Source organism: Sceloporus occidentalis, unplaced genomic scaffold (genome assembly GCF_023333645.1).
Source record: "Sceloporus occidentalis isolate IW3139 unplaced genomic scaffold, rSceOcc1.0.p SCAF_3, whole genome shotgun sequence".
NCBI classification, from domain to species: domain Eukaryota; kingdom Metazoa; phylum Chordata; class Lepidosauria; order Squamata; family Phrynosomatidae; genus Sceloporus; species Sceloporus occidentalis.
This window is the reverse complement of record NW_028316983.1, coordinates 213007484-213033169: the sequence shown is the minus strand read 5'-3', so window position 1 is coordinate 213033169 and position 25686 is coordinate 213007484.

The window sequence follows — 25686 nt, the reverse complement described above, 5'->3', positions numbered from 1 at the left end:
ATCGGGGCTGCAGTGTGCAGTTGCCACGGCCCAGATCTGCTCCACCTGAAGGCAGGTGCAGGCCACCCTTTAGAGGCAGTCTGCACAGCCCCTAGGTTTGTTAGACTAATATAGATATTTTATCAAGCTAAGATGTAATGTTTGGTATTTGTTCTTAACTTTTATATACTATTTGCTATCTATGATGCTTAGATTACTATTTCATTTATTATTTCATTGTAGCTTTTTGGCTAGTTACATTGTAACTGTATTAATTATTATAGTGTTACCCTCATAGTCTTTTTAGTAGCTGTACTTTAGTTATTGCATGAATTTCTTATTTGCTAGCCATGTTATGTTGTTATGATGTAACATTCTTTATCATTATTATATCATGTTTCGTATTACTCAGTTTTACAATTATGCACTGCTTTTCACCATCTTATCTATCATTTCAGTTCAATTTGCTTTACTTTTGAGAATGCTGTTGGGTCAGAGATCATTCTCCCTGCTCATTGGAGCCACATACCCAAGGTGAACTATAAAAAGAACCCAGAGTTTCCAAACTGTACTCTGATAACTGTCTGAAGGTTCAAATAGAAATATATGACAAAATGCGTTTATCAAAAAGCATAAAACATTTAACATTTAAAACAAAAGGCACAGAATACAAAGGACAAAAAAGTCCCAACATTTAATGTGCAGTTAAAAATAGTTAACTGTTGAAAAGGATGGATGGAAAAAGAGACATCTTTCCTGGATATTAGTAAACAAATATGATATAATCATAAAATCTAATTAATATTTGGCGCCTCCCTGGCAATTTATGGCAATTTTATTTAACTCTCTCTTTCTAATCTTTTTTGCAGCCATGGCAAAAAGAACCACTCTATGTGTTACATAGTCATTGGTATCACTCAAAAGGTATTGGACCGAATCAACAGTAGAGCTCCCACTTTTGTTTATCAGCAAGAGTGTTAAAAAATTCTTTCTAGGATCACTGTACAATGGACAAATTAACAAGTAATGAACAATATCCTCCACCTGAGACTGACTGCAGATACATAGTCTGTTCTCAAAAGGCACTTTGTTGTAGCGTCCATCTAGAATCACAGTAGGCATTAATTGAAGTCATAGCTCAGTGAAGGCAATTCCTAAAGTAGGCAACTTGAGTTTTGTCAAATATCTGGCTCTAAAATTTTCAGTCTTCAGAAAGGAGAACCAAAAGGAGAATTGTGAGGTCCTGATTGACTGCAGATCTTTTCTTGAATCAGTCCAAAAAAGGAATTCTCTTAATTGCCTCTTATCCAAGTCAATAACAGCATTCAATTCAGAAAAGTTATATTTTTGCCTACAGGAAGTTGTCGCACATTTCCAAGTAACACAATGCTGGGAGACGATTAGTTAGTAAGGTAGCAATATGTTTAAAATATCTTATCTGTGTAAAATCTATTCTTGTTTTAACTGAGGGGCAGCCAAATTCAGTGCGCAAAAAAGGTGCAGGAATTCCATTTGGTAAAGTGCAGAGCTTTTGGAGAAGTATACTTCAGATGATCTGAAAGTAAATATATCTGTTTTCTGTCTGTTCCACTTGTGTCTCATCCAAAGAAAACAATGCAATTTTGCATTCCTGTGTTGGTTCATCTCCTACTTGACTGGAGGCAGTGCTGTATTCTGCAGTTAGTGTATTGCTTCCTCTCCTGAAAACTAGAACCCATTGAAACTGAGTTAAAGAAAAATGATCTTTATGGTATCGCAACTGTTCCTTAAAGTAGATATTTTTTTCACCATTTAGTTCAAAACTGTCTGAATCCAGAAATTGGGAGAGAGCATTCATGCACTGAACTTTTCCCACTAATTTTATGGGCCATTGAGTGATGGGCCAGTGAATACTCTTCAAATCTGGGGTATGAGCACTTCAGATTACTGATCAGGCTCTTGACTAATTTAGAATGGAAGGGGAACAGTGTATGAACATTGGTTAAGGGACAAAAGACCTTGAAGGATTAATATCAATTTAGGCAAAAGATCTAGTTCTAGGGAGGTTTCATGATGCTTCCAAATTCTAAGTACTTTTTAAACTTTCAGAGGGCAACTAAATAAACCTAGAAGATGTTGTGTTGCACCCAATGAGTCTGACAGCTGACGTCAAGAGATCTAGCCACCCTAAAAGTGGCTAGCAAAACAGATAGTGCTTCTTTATAAAATAAAGCTTCCAGTCTTGTGGAAGTAAGACCAACCAGGAACCTAACCTCTTATTTAAGGCTCATTCTGGCTCATTGGAGCAATACATAGTTATGGGAGGTACAATGTGGGAGAACACATGCTTTGTAAGAAAGTCCTAGATTCTCCACTTAGAGCTAGGGAAAAAATCCTGCCTGAAAACCTAGAGAACCAAGGTTTGAGCTGATAATTCAATTTTAATCCCACTGGGCTAGATGTACTAATGGATTCAATATACTGTAAACTAGGGCGGGCTACAGACGGGCAGGGGAAGACGTCTTGGAGGTGTATTCTGCTGAATACGGAGCCTCCAGACCGCCCGCCCCGGGGATGTGCTTCAGGTGTCGGGGCTTCCACACGGGGGGCAGTGAAGACGCCTCACCTGGGTCCGTTTCGGACCCGTAGCTTCTATACCGCCGCCTTGGAGGACACCGCAAAGAAAGGGGCAGCTTCCGGATGGGCGGCCCAAACCGCGGCTTTTTTTTTCCTTTGCCGGCTGGCGGATGCGCAGCTGCGCAGCTGCAGCGCTAAGCAGCGGCGGCAGAAAGCCTATGTGCACATTTAAAGTGCCCAAGCCCCTTTAAAACTTTTTCTCCCGCTCTGCCCAAGAACAATGGTGGTCTCCTGCCAGCTGGTGATCAGCTGGTGTTGGCATCCTTGTCCGCTTGCACTTTGCCAGTGTCACCAGCATCATGGATGCCTCCTCTCCTTTGGTCCCTGCGCTCCTGCTGAATCTGCAATGCACAGCCACAGCTGTCTCCGCTGCCACCGCTGTCCCCCTGCCATCCCCCATCACCTCCCTTGTATATATGTAAATATTTACAGTTTTAGCGTTTTTTATTGTTAGGTGAAAATGGCACAGGAATGTGTGTAGGGGTGCACTTTAAAGTCCAAACTTTCCAAGCAGCGCATGCGTACATGTTGCTCTAGGGTTAGGGTTAGGGTTAGGGTTACGAGTCTTAAAATGCGCTGCAGCTGTGCTGCAGCTTCCACACCTGCATGGCAGCGGACGCTGCAATTAAAGCCTGACTGCAAACTGCGCATGTTCCAAGACCCCAACTCATTATGCGACGCAGCAGACACGGAGCTTTTAAATGGGCAACTTAAATTAGCGGCGTAGCAATTCTGGTGTACCGGTGCAGCAGCTCTCATGGCTTCTTCCACTTCTCGATATGTGTCAGCATTCAGGTAGGACTGCTCCAGTTTCTGCAAAATGTTTGGCTGGGACCATATAGCTATGAGGTCAGCCGTCTCAGTATGAGACCAAGACGTCCCCCTGCCTTTTTTCGGGGTGCTGGTGGATGGCTGAGCCATCCTGCCTGGTGGCAAAGGGGAGCCGCCGCACAGCTGTGCCAGGAGCAGCCGAACTGTGCCCGTTCCCAGGTGAAAATGGCGCAGGAATGTGTGTAGGGGGTCACTTTAAATTCCAAACTTTCCCTTATCACTTTCTACAACCAAAACATCCGCCGGCAAAACTTACAACTTCCCGCGATTCCAGCAACGCATGCGCACATGGAGCTCTAGGGTTAGGGTTACGAGCCTTAAAATGCGCCGCAGCTGTGCCGCAGCTTCCACAGCTGCATGGCAGCGGACGTTGCAATTAAAGCTTGACTGCAAACCACGCATGTCCCGGACCCCGACCCATTATGCGACGCAGCTGACACGGAGCTTTTAAACAGGCAACTTATATTTGCGGCGTAGCAATTGGGACGTACCGGTGCAGCAGCTTACAGACGGAGCTGCGCACGTACGCTGCAAATCAAAAAGAAGCGGGGAAAAGCAGCACCTTTTTAATGCCGCTTCTTCCCGCTTGGGGCGTGCGGGCGGCGCGTTCATGACGGCATTCAGGTAAGGGCCGTCTGAAGGCTCTACCTTCATGACGTCATGAATACACCCCTTTTTGCCCGTCTGTATCCCGCCTAGATTTCTAATGTTCAGTCTTCAGAAAGGAGAACCAAAAGGAGAATTGTGAGGTCCTAACTGACTGCAGATCTTTTCTTGAATCAGTCCAAAAAAGGAATTCTCTTAATTGCTTTTTGGTGCCCTGCCTCAGCTTCAGATGGCACTGAGTCTTCTGTCTTTTTCTTCCTGTGAACCTTGACCTACTATTTCCTTTGTTTAATTTTTGAGGAATAGCCAGTTCTGTAGTCTTAATCCATGAAACTTTATGCTAAAATAATAATAAAAAACCTGTTCAGCCATACAGGTGCTATTAGATTTCTTTCTCCCCTTTACTTTCTTTTTGTTTATAGTGTTTATCTCAGTAGAATGAACTGTTCACAGTTCATGATCTTAAATACAATGCTTAAATTTGGATAATAGCTTTGTTATCAGAATATCGTGTGTGTGTGTGTGTGTGTGTATTTCCTTTTTTACACAATAAAGTGTTATTTTGTCATGATTTTGGCTGCAATAGGAGGATAAATTCCCTTTCTGAAGTTCACACCAACATACCAGAAATTAGAAAGATTAAATTCGGATGGTATTTGAGCAAGCAATGATTAGATTAATGAGAAACAATCATTTTCTTTTTGGAATCAATGCATTGTTACTTCTTATTATAACTCCTTTTTCTCTCCTCCTTTCATATCAAAAGCATTTGAATCACAATTACCCAAGTCTCTTTGGCTACAAGACTGAGAACTGAATCCTGTTAGCTGGATGATATCAATGGCAACTCTCTCAGGTTGAAAGTGCTTTCTTGTCTTCTGAGCTAATGGCTCCGTAATGTGCCATGATCAGGCAAGCTGAAAATATGGGTATGGAAATACTGCCTTTTGTTGTGTGCCCCCATTTGGGGATGTCTAATAACTCATGCTTCAAAATATCAGCTGAAAAAAGAAGTCAGCAGACTGAAGACTTGCTGCTCTGGATATTATGAACATGTCTGGATGAAGATATGCATAGCAAAGCTTTCTCTGGGTAGCACGTTATTGAAATGCCACAAGATGAAACAGGCAGCTAAGATAAACCCATTGCTGCATATAATAATGTTCCATCTGCCAATGCTGACAGCCTTTATCTGTGCTTTCCCACGCACAAGGGCTTCTCAACAACATTAATAGCATTATTATTCTACCCTATATGCAGTTTTCATGCACAATTGTTAATAGCCAGATTTTTTAACACGAAAGGCATGAGCATCACAACTTCATTTAGCATAAAGTTATTGGATACATTTGCATATGATGGTCCTTTATGAGATACCCACTCATATTATATTTTCAGTGATGGAGATTAGTAGACACCTTCGTTGAACCCCTGGGCAGTCTTCTTATGAGATGGTGGGAAATCATTTTATTTTTAAATTATTAATTCATTTAGAATTCTAGGAACAAGGATTTTTCCCAAGTAACAAAAGTAGACATGTTTTCTTCTTTATCAAAACATTGCATTGCATTTTATTTGTAATATTAGCAATAATGCAGTCCTCAGTGTGTTGGTTCCTTGGAAGAGCTTATATTTTGCATAAAATAATAAAAGTGACAACTACAACTGGGAAGATCTGAGTTCAAATCACATCCAGCTATTAAAACTCTGTATTATCCTTAAGCCCTAAATCACCTTAGTAGCCTTATTGTTCTGTTGCGGGAGGGGGGGGGAACATTACAAGCAAGACAACAAAAGCATCAACAGAATCTTTTAGCAACTAAAAGACTAGCACAACTATTATAGCATGAACCCAAATCTACAAAAGCTCTTGCAGTAATAAATTCATTAGCTTTTAGTGAATAAACCGAAGAGTTAATTGCTGTTTTCCCCTCTCTTTATTGCATAGCTATATTGTACCACTTCTGTACTATCTACTGTATATTATACTGTGGGCAATAGCTTATTTTATATATTATTCCCATGAAAAAGTTTTCTGTGGGTCCCCCCCCCCCAACAAACCCTTAGCAGATAAAGGAAAGGATTCAGTTAAGAATTTTCCAATGATGTTTAATCTGCAGTCATGCACCATACACACACACACACACACACACACACGTACATGTTATCACATATAGTAGACCACCAAGCAAATAAATAAATACCACTTATTTATATTTTCTAAAAATTAACTTTTGGGGGCTAATAACAGGCCCAAGTCATAAATAACTTTCAAATTTCCCAATAGATTTTCAGGGCCGTGATTTGTTGTTCAGGGAATATGGGGTCAGACAGAATATTGAGAGCTCCCCTGGGGTTACGGGCAACCACACATGTCCCCCAGGCTGCATTTTGCCCACCAGTGTTTTAGCACCTAGCTGTTGGTCTCTATCACCACTGTGCATCTCTGTTCCCAGGTTCACAATCATGCATTTGTTGAGCCATTTGATCAGCAATTCCATGGATCTTCAAATGGCTAAGAGTGGTGAGATGAAGGAAGAGCGAGCAAAGAAAAAATGAAAAATGAAAAAAATTCCAGCTACCTTAATTTCATTCTGCTCTAAAGTGGAGGTGAGGCTCAAAAGACCCACAAGCTACCTATGACCTACCAGGTTATTTTTGTGGCTTCTTGAACAAAAAATAATGCCTACCACTCCCCCCCTCAATTTTTGTGGCTTCAGTAACATAAAATAATGCCTACCAATTTTTTCTCTCCAGACGTGAGAATAACACCTCTTTGTGAAATGGAGTTCTGTACCCTGGATGGTGTGAAATTTGGATTGCTATCATAAGTCTGGTAAGGGCTCACCACCCTAAAGACAGAAAGCCATTTCTGTTCATAAAAATAACTGCTAAAAATTTAAATCTTCCATAGGATTATCTAATGGGGAGTTCCAATGGAAATTAAATGTAATGCTTTGCTTGCTCAACCAAATAGCCAATACAATAATCATATTTGCTTCGTTCCACAGTATGAATCACACATGAAACATAACAGTAATAATAATGACATATGTGCTTTCCAAATTAAATAAATGTATTTATTGGCAAAAGAAAATTGAGACACACATTGATACAGACAGAAAACCTGAAAGATCATTTTACAAAATGAGCCATACTAAAAAAACAAATCAGACAGTAGATGAAAATAACAAACAGTTGGGGTTGAGTTTTAGTACCCAGAAAATATATATAGCATCCACATCTAGAAAATCATGAATTCAGCTAGGCTCTTCACCTAAGCTGTTCAACAAGTCTAAAAACTGGAAAAATAAGAGAAAAAGGATCAAAGAGATCATATTCAGATGAGAATCAGTGACCACATAGTTCCTCCGCATAACTCTTGTAATTTAGGAAATAATGCCTAAATCTAGCATGAATGAACAAAAAGAATTAGGGTACAATTGTATAACTTCAGTTGCATCATACATTCACTACTCACATAAGTATACTAGTTGGAAAGTGCTAGTCAGGTGATTGTCCCAGATTGCCTGTTACAGTTCTCAGTGACCAAAGCCCAACTCCCTTTCTCCTCTTCCTCTTCTTGGCATTTTCTTAAATGTTCATGTTGAAGACACACTGTCTTGGCTTTTTTTCTATTTAGTTTTGACAACTAGAGAGCCAAGCTGCTTTACTCTATAAATCAAGTGGGCAGGATGGTTTGATTACAAACTGGTACTGAATCGCTACAACATTTGTACAGATTTCCAACATTCAGTCTTACTACTTTTATTTTTAGGCAAATCCTATCATTTCCAAGACCTTCACCTTGAAAGTCATAAAATCATATGATATTTAAATCTTAAAAGAAATAACTTTCAATTAATATTTAAAAAGAACCAAGCCAATCATTTGATACAAAAGTCTACAGAGAATGCTTTGATTGAAAGTAAATTTTGGGTCCTCCCATGACCCCTGACATTGTTTCTGTGTTCTTTTGACAGTATTTATAATTCTGAAATATTATTCTTTTATTATTCATTTCATTAAATATCATGGGAGACCAGTTAAAAGATTTAACGAGGACTACCAGCTACCCCTCCCTTCTAATGCCCATTTTTTAAAGAATAATCTTAATATATGATTTAACAAACCATTAAATGCCTCTAAAATGAAAGCTGCAGATTTCTCAAGGAAGCTAGTTGGTCTCCCCATCCATGGACTGTTGGCAATAATTGCATTGGGATTATAAAATTAAAAACAGTATATTTTAGTACTAAAGATATAACATCTAAAAGAGAGTTATGAATAAATAGAAACTGGTCAGCCTGGTGCTCAAATCATGGGAGCAAAGATATTACAGAACTGGTCATAACAAGCAATATTCTTATGACTAGAAAGGGTGAACTGTCATCATTACCAATTTTTTTTTTTTAACCAGGCTGTTTTTACTGATTTAGGTGGAATACAGACTGGCACAAAGAGCCGGCCTGTGGGCAGAGTCACGCTTGACACCATGACTCTGCTCCATCACACCATGATGCTGCGCATCCATTTACACAGCATGTGGCATAATGGTGCGACTCATGCACAGCACCCAAATGGCACAGCATAGAAGGCTGTCATCATGCTGCCTCATTGTGGCTATGACGCCCCTTCCAGGGAGCAAAAGAGAAGCCCTTATTTGGGGCTTCTTTTTGCTCTCTGTGGAGGCCGCAGTGTACGGTTGCTGTGGCCCCAATCCGGGGCAAAAATGGCCGGCGTCCAGCTGCCCATCTGTATAGCCCCTTAGTGATACATTTATCATTCTTACAGATCTTCTGGAAGCTGCTCTTGGTGTCATGTTGGTGGGCAAGAGGGATGAAAAGGCCTAAAATAGTAATTTAAAAGTTATATAAAAAGGCTCTTAATGAAAGCATGGGCACCTTCTCAAAGTCCAGGGACCACTTTGGCTTTCCTCTGGACCTTTGTGGGTATCTCCTGATGCAACCCAAACAAATCCCACATTGTCCATTCCTGCCTTAAAAAAATACACCAGCCTCACAATAAGACCACTCACCAATTTTAACAAATCCAGTAACATCCAAACAATGATACCTTTATTGGAACAACCAAAATGGACAATTACTTGTTGCAAGCTTTCAAAATCACAGAGGAGAAAGAAACTGAAGATGTTAGTCATAGGACTGTATTTTCTGTTTCTGGCTAACATCTCCAGGTTTTTTTCCCCTTCCTGTTTCCCTGATGATGAAGCCAATGTGACTTCGAAAGCTTTCAACATGTAATTATGCATTTTGGTTTTCCCCATAAAGGTATCTCTGGCGCATTACAGACCGCCCAGAAGGGCAGTCTCGCGTTGCTGCTGGTTGCTGCGTCCGGGAACTGCAGCATCCAAACTGCACGGTTCCCGGATGCAGCAAAGAAGAAGCGACGAAATGGCACTTCTTCTTCCGCCCCGGATGAGACACATCGAGGCGCTACTCGCGCACTTGCGGCATCACATCCGGTGCGCGACGTGCGGATGCTATGCATCCAGCACGTAAAGATGGCGTGTGTATAGGGTGCCGCCATCTTTATGCCCTCGTCACGTGCTAGGGGTGAGGCCGGTGTGGATGCTAGGTCCTCGGCCAACCCCTAGCACGTGATGGGGGCGCCGGAAGAGCCCGTCTGTAACGGGTCTCTGTTTGGATGTTATTGGATTTGCTATATGGCCAGCATGGCTACCCCTGGACAATATTAACAAAGTTATTCCCTCCACTGTTGAAAACATCTGAATCAGGGTCTGAACTGATCCAAGAAAATCTGTGCAGACCCTAGTAGTCATACATAATTAAATCAAAACCATGTAATAAATGATACATTTGTAGTATATTAACCTCAGATAGATGAATGACTTTCACAATGCATAAGCATTTTAATATTCTGTTGGGGTCCCATTACATACAGATGAAGACGAATGGTTTATTTAAACTTTGTTACATGGATAACCTATATAGGTCAGCTCTATAAAACCAATCATATCCTAAAATAAGTTTTCCTTTGATGGAAGTCATTTATATTTGCCACAAAGAATTTACAGAGAAGTACACTGAAAGTTCCTTTTTTCATGGAAACAAACAAAGCTTTGAGCATTCTAAAGAAATGGTTTTAAAAATAAACCATGGCTTTGTTTACACAGCAGAGGACAGGCTTCAAGGACAAAGTTAAGCTGATAATATTTTTTTATTTCTGTTATCAGACTGTAAGTTTTTCCTCTTGCTGTACCCTTTAAATATAGTTTCTTTTTCCTAAAAAAATGGTTGGCAGTCTCAGTGTACATAGTGGGAGACCTTTAAACCCAGTTACTGTGCAAAGTAACTAAACTACAGATTTATGGATCAACCTAGAAATGAAATAGAGTATCCTGTAAACAAAACACACATGCACACACACAACACAGACATATAGGTAATATATTTCTTGCAAAAACAATTACACCACATCCACAGTGTTTAAATGGTTTGCTAGACAGAGAGAGAGAGAGAAAGAAAGAAATTGCCTATGCCAAGGCCAATCTTGGCCCACCCATATATGCCCACCTACAGGTCCCACCTAGGAATGTAAAACTCCACTTATTTCAGTCCTACACATGTGTAGAAAAACATTCCAAAATGTTATACTCATTGCCATTTTTTTAATAATTTTTCACATCTGGTTTTTTTTAAAAACATAATTTTCACACGCACACAAATACACACAGACACACACAGGACCACCCCCTCCCCCAGATAACCAACATATTTTGCAAAAAGTGTCTTGGTGTTTTTACTTAGGGCTTGGAAATATTGGAATACCCTTCTCAGTGAGATCCATATACCTGATTATGCCATTTTAGTTAAACCAGAATTAAGGAGAAGTGCAGAACAAGTGGAGACATGTAAAGTAAATAGATCTTTCACTGGACCTTTTGGATTGGCAGTTGAATAATGAACACTGTCCTCATCTTCCACCACAACTGAGGCTTGGGAGGATTTAGGGGATCCAGGAGAGGTTGTGTCCTTTATACACAGCTCTGTCCTCTAACAAGGAAGAACAGCCAAGGCCTCAGAAAGATCAGCTGCCTGAGGCAGTCTACTTACTGGTAGAGCCAGTCTAGGAACAAAACAGAAGAAATTCTCTACTTCCTAATTTTGATGTTAGGTCCTGTCCCTCAACACACACACACCCATTGGTTCAATGTAGTTGCTGTAAATGCATGTAAAAATAACTGGAAGGCATAAAATGCAATGCTACTGCTTAAGCTAAAGATTTGGTTTGGCTCTGAGAACTGCCTCAGTGGGAGACTGCTAGCAAATCAAAGGTAAGTCATTTTGAGCTCTTTCAAAATGTATGGGTATAATAATAATAAACTACAGCATTTTAGGACTCATACCCATCTCTGTTCCTTCTGGCTGTTCCTGCAATTATTGAAAGTGAGAATGTTTTTGTCTCTGCCTCCTGATATTAAGTCGTACGTATTGCATAGAGCTTTGCTTATAGTTCTATGTGCACACATAGTATTTATTTCCTCTCTTCCACAATATACCCATTCTATATCTTTCAAATTACTGCAAAAAGAGCAGAGGCTAAATACATAAGCTCCAGTATTACAGAAGGTACAGAAGGATTATTCTTGCAGACAGTAAATCCAAACCTGTAGGTCTTGATAAAGCAACTGAAGAATGCTTTCTATGAATAGCTCCAAACAAATGTCAAATGATACTGTAGAAGTTTTTTGAAGGGTTCTTATGTGGGATTAAATTTATCAGTGATTGTCTGGTGCTGGTGTATGATGTTCCCCCCTCCCCTTTTATTACCACTATCCATCAAAGATATATGGATGAGTAAACACCAAATTGAACTGTCAGAGTAAATCAGGATAAATTTGCATAAGGAATAATGATAGCTATAACGAATGAGGTTATACTACTGTGGATCCATGAAAAGCATTTTGTTTTATTATATTAATTTCTTTAAATTGTTATTTATACCACCCTAAGAATGCATTAAATGTGCAATAATACCAAAAAGATAAAGCAGACTCTAAAAAATGAACTTTGCCCCTCAAGCCCAGCTCCAGATTTGAAGGAAGCTAAATGCCCTCCCATGCCAATGTACTACTGCTGATGGCATACATTTAGCCAGGAACATTGGACTAAATCCACGTCCCTCATCCTAGAGTCTGTATTGTTCTGAGGAGTCTGTCAGCTTTTGGAGAGAACTGGACAGAGAAACTATGCATAAGAGAGCTTATACTGTGGAGAGCTTATATTCTCACATTTGTACAGTCTTTGGATCCAAACCATTTATCTGGAAGGAAGCACTTAATTTCTAATCAAGAATGTATCAGTGCTCATTTGCCATATATATGATCAGAGATTGGAAGTTATGTGTTACTTGTAGTGAGTTACTTTTGTAATTAGTTACTTTTTGTAGTTATGAGGTGGAAGAGTGTACAAGCAATGTTTTGCCTATAATGCCCAGAACTGCAGTTTACTACTTCTTAGGGCCTGTGTTCCCCCAAGTCTTGCATCATCTGGACTGAACAACATAATCCATTAGACCTGGGTTGGGATCAAGCAGACTGGACATGGATCTGGCAAATCCAACCTCATTCTGGTCCAAAGAGATCTTAATCTGACCTAAAAAGACTGGCTGTTTGCTGCAGAGTTTCTAGAAAATTCTGGCAGCTGGCAGACTGAATTTTCTGTGTACCTCGTACCTGCCTCCACCATTGTGTCTGCTGAAAAGATTCTCATTGCAGCTTGAGGTATCATATGGGGACACCGGGAGATGTGGGTGTAGCCAGGTGACCCATTTCTACCCTTACAACAGAATTCTTCTCAATAGACGTGATGGTGGAGGCAGTTATGAGGTGTATGATGGTAGTGGATCCATGGTGTGGAGGAGGGCAGGCATGTAAACTCCCACTCATCACAATGATTGATCTAAGTCAGGACCCGGGACAGGATAGTACAGGGTTGGCCCATGCTATCTTGCCCATCCGCTTATGGCCTTAGTATAATATAACATGGTTTCTGTCTCTTTTTTGTTCTTAGATGTTTTCTGACTAAATCCAAGCAATAGGAGGGAGAGAAGGAAGGGCCATATGAGTGACTGCCTCCTCTATCCTTTTTTGTGCTTTTCACCACTAATGATAAGGATAAGAGGAGCCACCAACAAGAATGGAGTGAAGGTGGGGTGTGTGTGTGGAGAATAAAAAAAGAGACACAATGAAAATGTGAACTACACTATAGTTCAGTTATTTTTTTAAAATAAAATGTTACCGTGCTTTTTCTGCCTTCCTCCATTCAGTCTGAATGAAACTATCTGCTGCCACTTCCAGAAAAAGAAAGACTCAATGGGAATTCACAGGGGTAGGAAGCTACCTTGTGAGTATGGCTATTTCAAACAGTGGCACAGGTCATGCACTTGAAATCACTGGGCTGGTATGAACTGTGTGAGAGAATTCAAAGTTGATGTTAAGTTTCTCTACACACCCAAGTTCAGCTCAGGCATGAGATTTGGAAGAGGGGAGGAAATTAAGAAGAAAAAGGGGTAGAGTGAATAACAACTTCTGTGCACCTACTGAAAGCATCTGCATTTATACATGTGAAAACCACATATCCTGATAGACTGTGTCTTGTGCAGGTGAAGATGTGCATGAATCCAGAAAAATAGCCCATTCAAAATCTCAATGATCAAATATGGGAATAAAAAAAAATTCAAAATCTAGCCAGGCAATAAAGCCAATGTAAGTAATGTAAACTGTGTTCTGAAATAATCTGAGATAAAAATGCTGGTTGGCACAGATAGTCTTCCCAAAGACAGGTGCCTAAAATGTTGGGAGTGGAGTATAGCACCAGGGCCTATGTACTTAGAGTAGGCAATATATATATATAGGTAGGATTACCTGGTGCATTTCCTGTTGCCGTACCCAATCTGTGTCTTCCTTACAGACTACAGTAATAACTTCTGGATGATTTCAGTGTCTTCCATTCTCACTCCTAACTTTCTGTCTTCTAGTCTTAACTTTATATCTCTCCAGATGTAGTCACTATTTTTTTAAAAGGTATTTTTACTTAACCTGGTCTTTATCAAGCACCAGCTTCATACCCTCTCTGCAGGGAACATTCCACATGCAAGACATCAGAACTAGAATGGCCTCTGTCTGTTCAGAACCTGTCAAAATTCAGACAAAGGCCTTAGAACATAAATTGAAAAAGATGCTCCACTCCTTAGAACAATACATGAGACATGAAGCCCAGTGTATACAACATAACAAGGCTAGCTTTCTGAATCATCTGCAGAGTTATAGAAATGTAAATGAGTTCTGAATATGACCCATCATGTGCCTATTCTTTATTATAATGTTTTTTCTTTGTAGTTCACAGCTCACTAGCCACGCTACAAATCAATTCAGATGGCTTCGTGAGAGAGATATTTGGGATTAGAATGCTATCCCACAAAAGTTGAGGAATGGTGTCTCCTGCTAGTTATTGCCCTTATTTTGAAATTGGATTCAGATTTGACTCTGCAGGAAGTAGGACTAGCTAATATGACTCATAACCTGACTGTGATAACTGCTGGTTTCTTATATGACCATTTAAAAACAGTTATAGACAAAGGCTGGCAATATTTTATACCATATATCAGTAAGAGTGAACATATACATAACATGTGTAAAGGTTTTCTGTAAAGACTTTGTCCACAAGAAGAGAAAATACATGTAGAAAATGAATTTAGACCCAGTAAAATTGGGATGTGGACAAGATCCCTGGAGAAGTGAGGATGTGGACCCAGTAAGATTGGGTTGTGGACAAGATCCCTGAAGAAGTGAGGATGTGGACAAGATCCCTGAAGAAGTGAGGTTGTGGACAGGATCCTTGAAGGATGTGGACAGGATCCCTGGAGAAGTGAGGGGCCCCACATGCATACTGGATCCTTCTCCGTCCTGGCTTCTGAAAGCATCTAGAGGAAGAGGGGGTAAGGGGAGTGCAGAATTCCCCACTATAGCAAGGAAGATTTCCATCCTGCCTAAAGCAAGCTGTGGTGAGGCCATTACTGAAAAAGGCCTTCCTGGATACCACCATTCTGGATAACTATCAGCCAGTCTCTAACATCCCATTCTTGGACAAGTTTCTGGACCAAGTGGTGGCCTCCTAGCTTCAGAGGTTTCTGAATGAGCCAGATTATCTAGATTCATTTCGATCTGCTTTCAGTCCTGGCTATGGGATGGATACAGCTTTGGTTGCCTTGGTGGATGGCCTACCCAGGAAACTGGACGGGGGGGGGGCGTGTCCCTGTTGGTCCTGCTGGTTCTCTTGGTGGCTTGCAATGACATTGACAATGGTATCTTTCTGGGCTGCTTCTCTGTGATGGGACTTGGGGGCACTGTTATGCAGTGGTTCCAGTCTTTCTTGGAGGGGTGAACTCAGAAGATGGTGTTTGGGGACTTCTGTTCAACTCCTTGGTGGTTGGTCTGTGGTGTCCTTCAGGGTTCTGATCTGTCCCCCATGTTATTTAACATCTACATGAAACCACTGAGGGAGGCCATTTAGAGTTCTGAGGTGTGGTGACACCAGTATGAGGATGACACCCAACTTTATCCCTCCTTTCCATCTGACTCCAGGGAAGCTGTCTCTGTACTGAACCAGTGTCTGCTATCAGTAATGGACTGGGAAAGGGCAAACAAATTGAAACTTAATCCAGACAATTCAGAGGTACTCCTGGTCAGTCCTTGTCATGGGCCAGGAGCTTCAGGCCTGGGGCCTGAAGGAAGAGTCTTATGGGGAGGCAGAGGAACAGAGACCCTGGCAAATCTTCCAGGCAGAAAACACTGTTGCAGAGCAGCCCTCCTGAAGAGCCTCAGCCAGCTTGTGAAAGTTCAGCTTCAGCTAGCAGAACAAGGGCAAGACCCACCAGCTAATAAGGAAGAGGACACAACTGGGGTCTCAAGTCCTCATTCAAGAAGAAGGGACAAAAGGATCCAACAAAAAATATAACTAAGACACTTAGCCAGGCTGCAGACCAAGCTGCAAGCAACTCCCGATTAGAACCTGCTGGTGTCAGACTATTTAAGAGCTGAGTTTCCCTAAGACAAGTGCTGGAAGCAACATGTCTGTTTCTTCACTAGCATTCCTGTCTCTGATACTTGTTTCCAGATTCCTGCATTTCTTACTACAGACTTCCTGGCTTCTTCAACCCTTGGGCCATGTTGAACTTGATTTCTGTTGTTTCCCTTGATGCAGACTGCTTGACCACCTTTCTCATTATGGACTCCCACAGGCAAGGACACTTTCTAGCTGCTTGTAATTCACTAACTCTGCCTGCATTATCAGTTGAAGGTTTCCTCACAGCCAGCATGTGTAGATGTTTGGTGAATCAGGACAGTTGTAAGGCACGTCAGGAAATGGGTGCTTTGTCTGTGCAGGATGGGGTTACACTCTCCCTGAAATCTCAGGCTTGCAGCTCAGGTATGCTCCTGGACTCATATCTGAGCCTGGATGCCCAGGTTTCAGCAGTGGCCAGGAGTGCATTCACACAGTTGAAACTAGTGTGCTATCTTCATCCATTTCTTGAGATGTTAGATCTGGCTATGGTGACACATGCCTTGATTGCATCCCATTTGGACTACTGTAACACACTCTACATGGGGCTGCCTTTGGAAACTGTTTGGAAACTTCAGCAGGTGCAAAATGCTGCAGCTGGAATGCTGACCACAGGAAGCATATAACTCCCTTGTTCAAACAGCTTCACTGGCAACCAATTTATTTCTGAGCACAATGCAACATGTGGTTGTGACCTGTAAAACCCTGGATGGCTTAGGTCCAGGCTATTTAAGAGACTATTATCTCACCATACAACCAGCCAGAGCCCTAAGATCTTCAGGAGAAGGCTTTATCTTAGTCCTGCCAAGATCACAGTCTCGCTTGATGAGGACACAAGAGGGATCCTTTTCAGTGGTTGCTCTCACCCTCTGCAATGCCTGTCTATAGGAAACTAAGCTGGTCCTCTCTCTGCTTGCTTTTCATTGGCAAGCCAAGAAATTTTTATTTAAGCAGACATTTGATATACACTGGATCCTTTGTATACGCAGGGGATCTGTTCCGAACCACCTTCCCCTGCATATGGGGGAATGCTTGAGGCCCATTAAAAACAATGGGTGTGCATTCCAACTTTTGTATATATTTATCTGATTTTATATTATGTATAGATTATTTTAATTGTTTTGAATTTTATTGAGATTTTTAACAACAATGATAAAAAAATTATTTGTATTTTCCCGCCTCTCCCAACGGATTGAAGCAGGATTACAACCAGTACATTCCATACAGCAATAATTCCATACAGCAATATTACCAGAAAGCGGAAAAAGCACCTTGGGTCACTTCTGGAAGAAAGGCAGCGTCCAAATGAAATAAATAAATACATAAATAAATATGATTGTGCCTTCTTGATTATACTGAAGGTATTTGGCATGCAAAATTCCAGTCAAAACAAGGCAAACTTATCTTGTTGGGTATGTAATTAAGCCAAATAGATTCATAATGCCAGAGTAAGGAAGCATTGCTTTCATTTTCCATATTCTTCAGTAACCTTGTTGATGATATGAGAAGCTCTCTGATAACAGACATAATAGACAGCCATTGCTGATAATAGCTGTTGACTGTTTTACCTCCGATGAATCTGTGGGTCAAAACATGAGGAAGAGAAATATATTCCAAGTGTGACTGATCTTTCTGCCTACTACTGTTAGATTGTTAAAAGGCACCACTGACTTTGATCTGAAAGATCTGAAAAAGAGAAGTAAAATTAAAGTAAGGTTAATTCTTACCTGAAGCAGTGTTCTTATTACTAGAATTAGAAGAACTGTACATTAAAACAGACTTGTTCAATGGGAAATCTGAAATATTTTAAAATACCTATGGGTCACGTTCCACCCTTATATTCAATAGCAGACTCAGTAGCAAATGTTCCGTCATTGGAATCCTGCTGATGTAATACCTGTTTTTGCATATTTCCCATATTGTAACTGGTGGGAAGATTAATGAAAGACTTCCAGCTCACCTCTTTCAAAACCATTTAGGTTTTTGTGTTTAAAAATTTCAGCTAAAATTCCTCATTATTTTGCAACTGAGAAGCTACAGAAATAGATAAGCAAACATCAATAACATGAAAGAGATGCCACAAATAGTTTAATAACAGTATCTGGAAATAAAATCTGAGGTAGTTAAAACATATTTGAAAATACATCAAATAAGCTCTAAAGTGAGAGCCCTACAGTTAACCCCAAGAAACATTAAGAATTAATTATTCAATAATTTTCTTCTTGCAGGAGACAGCAAGTAATTTTGGCAATTTTCTTTTCGCAGCAAGGAAGTCTCTGAAAACTGCATAGTTTTTGAAAACAATTAACAGTTTAGAACTTATTCTTCTCAAAATTCAAACACAATATTTTGTGTAGGAAAAGAAATCTGTACAAGAAACACCATTTTCTGTATAGGAAACACCATTTTCTGCTCAGGAAACAATAGTTCTGCACAGAAATACTATTTTCTGCAGGAAGAATGCTGCTTCTTGTGCAGAAAATGTTGTTTTCTGCACACACACACACACACACACAAACCAAGTGTAAATTTGGCTGAAGGTATGTCCTGAACCATGAAGAAAATCATCAGGCCAGAAATCTTCATCTTGACATCAGAGAAACATATTTTTGACCATTAAAAACAAGCATTGTTTAATATCTCCCCATCCCTAGATGAGAAAGCTGGAAAATGATGCCAGGGTAAAATGTAGTTCAGCCAAATTAATTAGGTGCATTAGAAACACTTGTTGCATAAACATAAATTCGCAGAAAAGAGTCAAAAGATCAAAACAAAGAAATAAGAAAGTAGGACTAACAAAATCCTAAGTAAAACCATCACATAATGCCAGCTAAACAGGTACCTACTGCACAAGACTGAAATCCAATGTACTACTTACCATTGTTCTGAAGAAAACCAGGATTATTCATATCCTAAGCTTGCCTTGCATGATATATGTAATTACTATTGATAATTGTGATTTGAGAGACTTTCAAGAAGCAATGTGCACTTAGACTTAGAAATCTTAGACTGTGTAAGATTTCTGTGTAAACAAAATCATATATATAGGCTCAATAAGAGTTAGAGTGTTATTTTTCTTAACTAGAAAGCTCCACAGGGCCCTATGTAAGGGGAGAGTTATTCATATAGTACTACTCCCATATCTGTGGAGGATGAGTTCTCATATTTACCACGAATGGTGAAAATTGTAGATACCATCAAGAAAGACCATATTTTTTCAGATATGGGTTAGTGGAACTGCGGGTACCAGTTCACAGATATGGGGGTTGTACAGTATATGGAAATATCTCTGTGACTCTGTTTATTATTGTTGTACTAAGATTGAATTTCAGTCTTTGAAACAGTAGTTGAATTTTGTTTTATATTGCAAAGCATTTTTACAGATTAAAAATATATATAATTCTTGTTGTGAAGTTGTCTGTCATACTTGAAAGCTATTTGTCTATATTATACTCTGATAGATTATAACATGTCTGAAAGTATAACTACTGAATCAACCATATTTATTTATGTGTTCTCATCATTCTACAACTAAATGATCATTGGTTTACTGTAGTTGGGATTAATCAAAAGGCTTCTAGCCATGCAAATACCCTTTCTTGGATGGTGGAGAACTATTCATCAGTGCCCTCAATATAAAACTTTATTCACTGCAATTGCAGAAACAGCCACTGTGAATTCCTATTGGACATGGAGACAATTACCAGGCACATTAGCTGATACATGACTGGTAACACAATGTTGGTATTCAGCAAAAGGACAGTATAGCACAAAGATTTATACTATACAGCCATTCTACTTATGTTCCCTCCAAATATGTGATCAGAATTATCAGACTTTACATCTAGTAGTAGATGCAAGTGATCCAGAAATCCAGAAATCAAATCCTATTTTGGCTCCTGTTAGACAGATTTTTGTTCACTACTGAGATAATGAATAATATTTTTTAAAAAATATGTAATCTTTATGTTAGGAATGGGGATTTCTCCAAGGAACAGAAGCTGCTTTACATTCACAGTAATACAGTGATATGGAATTGGCTGAAAGTGAGACAAAGTGGCTTGGCCAAGGATATCCAGTGGGACCAAACATAACATTCAAACACAATAATTATACCTCATTACTATGATATAATGAAGAGGAGTGGTAGCAAAAGAAGGCAATAAGACTTTATTTTTAAATAAATTTTAGTGTATCAAAAATATTGTGACATTGCATTAAATGACTTTTACCAAAAGATATAGGAGAACCTAAAAAGAATGCTGCATCTATTGAAAATAGGCCACATACTTAAATGTCCTCTGCAGAGTATATTTAATTTAACAAAAAATCAAATCAAAAGGAAGAGCCTCCCTTTTATGGCATAATTACTGCTAGTGATGTATTACTGCAGCTAAGTGTCTAATTTCTTGTTAGTTTCCAATCGTATTTCATTGCACATTCCTTCTGTTTAATATGTATGAAGCTGTTTGGTGAAAGAAAAATTGTTCCACATTAGATACTAATCATAGATCTGGACTTTTTAATTATGCATTTTAGATTATTTTAAATTATAAAAATGATTAATTGAGGTCTAAGAGGATGATCACTTAGAAGTCTTAGGAGAACACACATGGAATAATTCACATTTCCCCAACTTTAGATACTATACATAGTGAAACATCTTTAATGGACCCACCTATTTAAGAAAACAGCTATCTACAGGAGCCAGAGTATCTGGTAATCTGTGAATCTTTTTGGTGTGCTAAGGCCCCAACACTGAAGTGTCAGTGCCGGCAGTGCAAATCTAGCAGGCAGTGAAGGGGGAAAAACCCTCTCCTTAGACTCATATGGGAGGATTTAGACTGTCAGCTAGGCTAGAACTAAATTGTATAGGGCTTTATAGGTCATAACCAGCACATGAACTATGCCGAGAAAAAGATTGGTATTTGGTGAAGCTGTTCTAATTAGCCCCTGTTAACAAAGGGCTGTACTCTATCCATGTACTGTTTATGCTGCCAACCTACTTTATTGCACTAACTGAATAACCACAGTGGTGCATGCTTTCATTGTACAACAGTCAGTATACACACAATCAAAGTGTATCACTTAGCCTTACAAAGGTTGTACAATGGATATTCCCACAGTATTCACGTCATGCAACCATAATCATTATATGCTTGTGTAATGTCCTAAAAAGTGTCAGCATATATCACAACGAAGATCTGAGGCAAAACCAGTTACCTGATACCAGAAACATTATCAACATCTTATAGCAAAAAGATGAACTGACTATCTAGGTCTGTTAAATTTAATTAATAACATATGACTAGTATAACTAATTCTGGGATGTGGTGGCTTAGTGGTTAAGACACCAATTCTGTTGATTTGAAGATTGGAAGGTTGGTAGGTTGAGGCCTGAGTGCTGCTCTTGTCACTAGTCCCAGTTTCTTCCAACCTAGCAGTTCAAAAGCATGCAAATGCAAGTAGATAAGTAGGTAACACTTCGGTGGGAAGGTAACAGCATTTGGTGCAGTCCTGCTGGCCACATGACCACCAGAGCAGTCCTCAGGGAACGCTGGCTCTTCAGCTTAGTAACAGAGATGAGCACAGCCCTCAACAGTTGGTTGCAACTAGACATTCATGTCAAGGGACCATCTTTACCTTTGCTTTTAGTATAACTAATAATAGCTGAAATGACAATGGTTCCATAGGTCAACTACTTACATGTAGCAAGATAAACAGTAGAGTTCAAACAGAAACAAAAAGCAACACATCACATGTGGTGACTATAGTTGATTTATATTGTTTCTGTTGAGCTAGGTAAAGAGTAAGGTGGACTGAATAAACTACTTTTCATTTACGTTTTTATTGTTTTTAAAGTTTACTATTGTCATGTATGCTAATGTCATGTATGGCATTTACAGAGTTTCATCCACTATAATGGATACGTTAACTTATAATGGATAAGTTAACTTCATTCATTTGTTGTTTCTTTAGAGGCCATCTAAAGCAGGTTTTTTAAAAAGAAAGTGGAAAGTTTTGAAGGTTACAGAAGAAAAATGGAATCTTTCTTGTCATTTTTTTTCCTTTTAGTTCCAGGTATCCAGTGGAATTCAAGCCTGAAAACAAGACTCAGCCCATGCAAATGAACCTCACCCAGGGTCAAGGTGTTTCCCAGCTGACAATAGATCACTAATTAAAGAGACACAAATCCTCCTCCCACCCTGAAACCTTGCCATTCACCAACAGACCAATATACAGATTAACAAGTAAATCACTTCCTCTCACCTAAGGGTAACACAGTATATATACGCCACACTCTTCTTTGCCACCATTCTTTGAAGATGCCAGCAGCAGATGTAGGTGAAACATCAGGAATAAATTCTTCTAGACCACAGCCACATCGCTTGAAAAACCCACACAAAAACTATGGATCCCAGCCATGAAAGCCTTGACTTCACACTGAAAACAACTGTTGGAGAATTTTGTTACCAAAGAGTTTAAAACAAGTAAACAACTGCAGTGTTTACAGAACCCGTGCCATCTTGAAATACAGAGGCTGCTTCTAGTGTCTACTGTGTAATCATAACTTCCTAATTTTGAGTTACAAAACAGTTTTATGTCCTTGACTTATACTTTACACAGTTGATTCTGTCAGTCTGGCTGATGTGCCAAGTTTTATCCATCCCTTACAAAAGCTGAGTGCTTGGTGTAATAATTGTTATTTTTGACTGTGTCATCTTCAAACACCCTCTATTAAAATAATTGCTTTCAAGAAAACAGTTTAACACATTCACAATTACATACCTCTCTTAATGGATGCTGAAACTGAAGTACTACATAATATACATCTTTTTTCTGTCAATTTCTGTTCATACTAGATTTTGGAGTGATTTATTGGATGGATTTCATGAAAAGGTATGCCATTAAAAGACATTACGCTACTTCAAGTTTGGATATTATTTGCTGCCATCTAATATCAAGTATGGCCAATGTCTCTCCTTTCAACAACTTTTTTCAACAGGGTCACATTGGATCCTTGAAATACAATATAAATAGGTAGATGTCTAATGCACTGGAAAGATAATTGATTGCTTGTTAATTCTAGGCTTTAGTTGGTTAATGCACTCAATGGATCATTGCAAAGTAAGGGAGTGTTCCAAGCCTATCTGCCCATGTACACAATAATATGGAGTAGACTACAGATGATCCATCCATTCCTGATCACACACGTACCCATATTGCAAGTTTCTTTCACTATAGAAAGAGGAGGAATCATGCTTATGATTACATGACTGGATGAACATGTGGAACACTTCTGTCAAATGTATTTGTTTTTAATGTTTGTATCCCATAGTGAAAGATAGGAGTTACTTTATACCTCCATTCTGCAAATGTTTTGTATGAACCAGATGTTTGACTTAACTGACCCCAGGCTTAAACTGTTGTGGGATACATTAACTTAAAGGAGACTATGGTCCGAAACACATGGGCCAAATGATGTGGATTATGGTAGCTTTCAGGGTGTAGCATTTAGATGATGCACTCCCTGTACATGGCCAGAAGCTCGGTGGAGGGCATTCAGATGTTTTTACTCATTACTAGTGTCACAGTCTCTCAGCCTCAGATAATGACAGTGGCAAACCTCCACTAAACAAATCTTGCCAAGAAAACCCCAATATAGGTTCACCTAAAGGTTGCTATAAGTCAGAAATTGAAGGCACACAACAATCAAGTATCTTTACCCTAATTCCAATATATATTTCAGTTTTAGAGCAAGTTTGTTGTCGTGTAAATATCTGTTGAATATTACAGTTTTAAAAATACTTTTGATAATAGTTATCAAATAAACAAAAATATCAGATCTCTCTCTGTGTGTCTCTCTGCCTCCTCTCCAAGTTATCAACTTTAGATTTAGTTATCATTTTTTTTCATTCTTACTGGAAAGACCTTGCAATAATTAGATAAATTTCTTCATTTCTATCTTTCTCACTCTTGTGTTTATCTAGACTGACACTGTGCTAAAACTTGTTTCCACCTTCAAACTATCTGAGGACCTTATCACATGAGGAAAATTAGAAGGTTAAACTGGTCAGAATCCCGAGTCATCAAGGACATTAGGCACAATTTCACAATTTGATATCAGATGACACTGAGAATCCAAACAGAAAGTGACGTGAAACAGGGAGTAGGTATTTTTGGAAAAATACCGTGTTTTCATTTCCAGTTCATTCATGAATATGCTGTGTTTGTTCATTTGCTGTAATCCAAAAACCACCTGCAGGAATCTCCCTGTTCCCAGATTTCCCATGGTCCCTTTATTCTTAAAGGGACACACACACACACACACACACATTATTTCCCTTATGGCTGATCTCCTCCTCCTGCAGCCTCTGAAAGGAAACAGCTGGCAGAGACAGTTTCTGGGGCAAAAATCATTTTCCTCCACATTTCCCTTCCCTCGCTGGAGTATGTGTGTATATGCACTTGTGGAAATGACAGTTCTGAGCATGCTCAAAAAAGTTGTTTCCAACCTATCAACACGATTTGTCTGCATCTGTCTGAAACCCAAATTTGCTTTCTACTCACTTTCTCTCATAAGTAATATGCTTTTGACCCATTGTTGTGCTCTGTGTATGATAATTGTAGCAGAAACCACTGGCTTAGATAAACAACCAAGCTGACCCACTGTCACAGAAGGCACAGTTTTATTATAGCCAGGACCCTCCTGAATCAAAAGGTGCAAGAGAGACCATGAATATTCTTTACAGCAGGTTTTATGCACAAGCACGATACAGGAAAACCAGACCCCCAAACTCTCACCCCACCCCTGATTGCATTAATATGTATACTTTATCGTGTTAGCAAACGAACATGTTTATGCATTTTAAAATAGCAGAAATTGTTCTAGTTCATTGTGGCAATGTTTATCCTCTTCTGTTCAGGATATTTCACCTTATCAAGTGGCACAAACAGTTTATAAAAGCATTTATAATATAATTCTTCAATCAGGCGCATAATCACTTCATAATCATTAGTGAATTTGCTTAATTTTCTGGGATGTTAACATTTTAACCATTTTTGGGATGGAAACACATCCAGCTAAAGTGAGTAATTCAAAGACAAGCTGCTATATTCTGAATCTTACATTTCTCTAGACCATTTAACATTGCTCACATAACATGACCACTTTCTTTCTCAGCAAGTAAATTCTGGATAGGTAGGAGAAAGACTCGTGTAGTCTTTGGATTTCAAAAATATGCTACTATTTATGATGATGATGATGATGATGATGATGATGATGATGATAATAATAATAATAATAATAATAAGTTTTATTTATAAACCGCTTTTCTGCAGTGATCAAAGCAGTGTACAGGTAAAAATGATCTTCTCTAAACATATTAAACAGGAAACAGGAAAGGGGGAGGAATAGCACTATATGTCAGAGATATTTACACCAGTGAAGAGATCCAGGACATCAGTCATGGAAGCCAGGTGGAGAGCATCTGGATAAAAATTAAAGGGGAGGGAAACAACAAGGATGTTATGATGGGAGTCTACT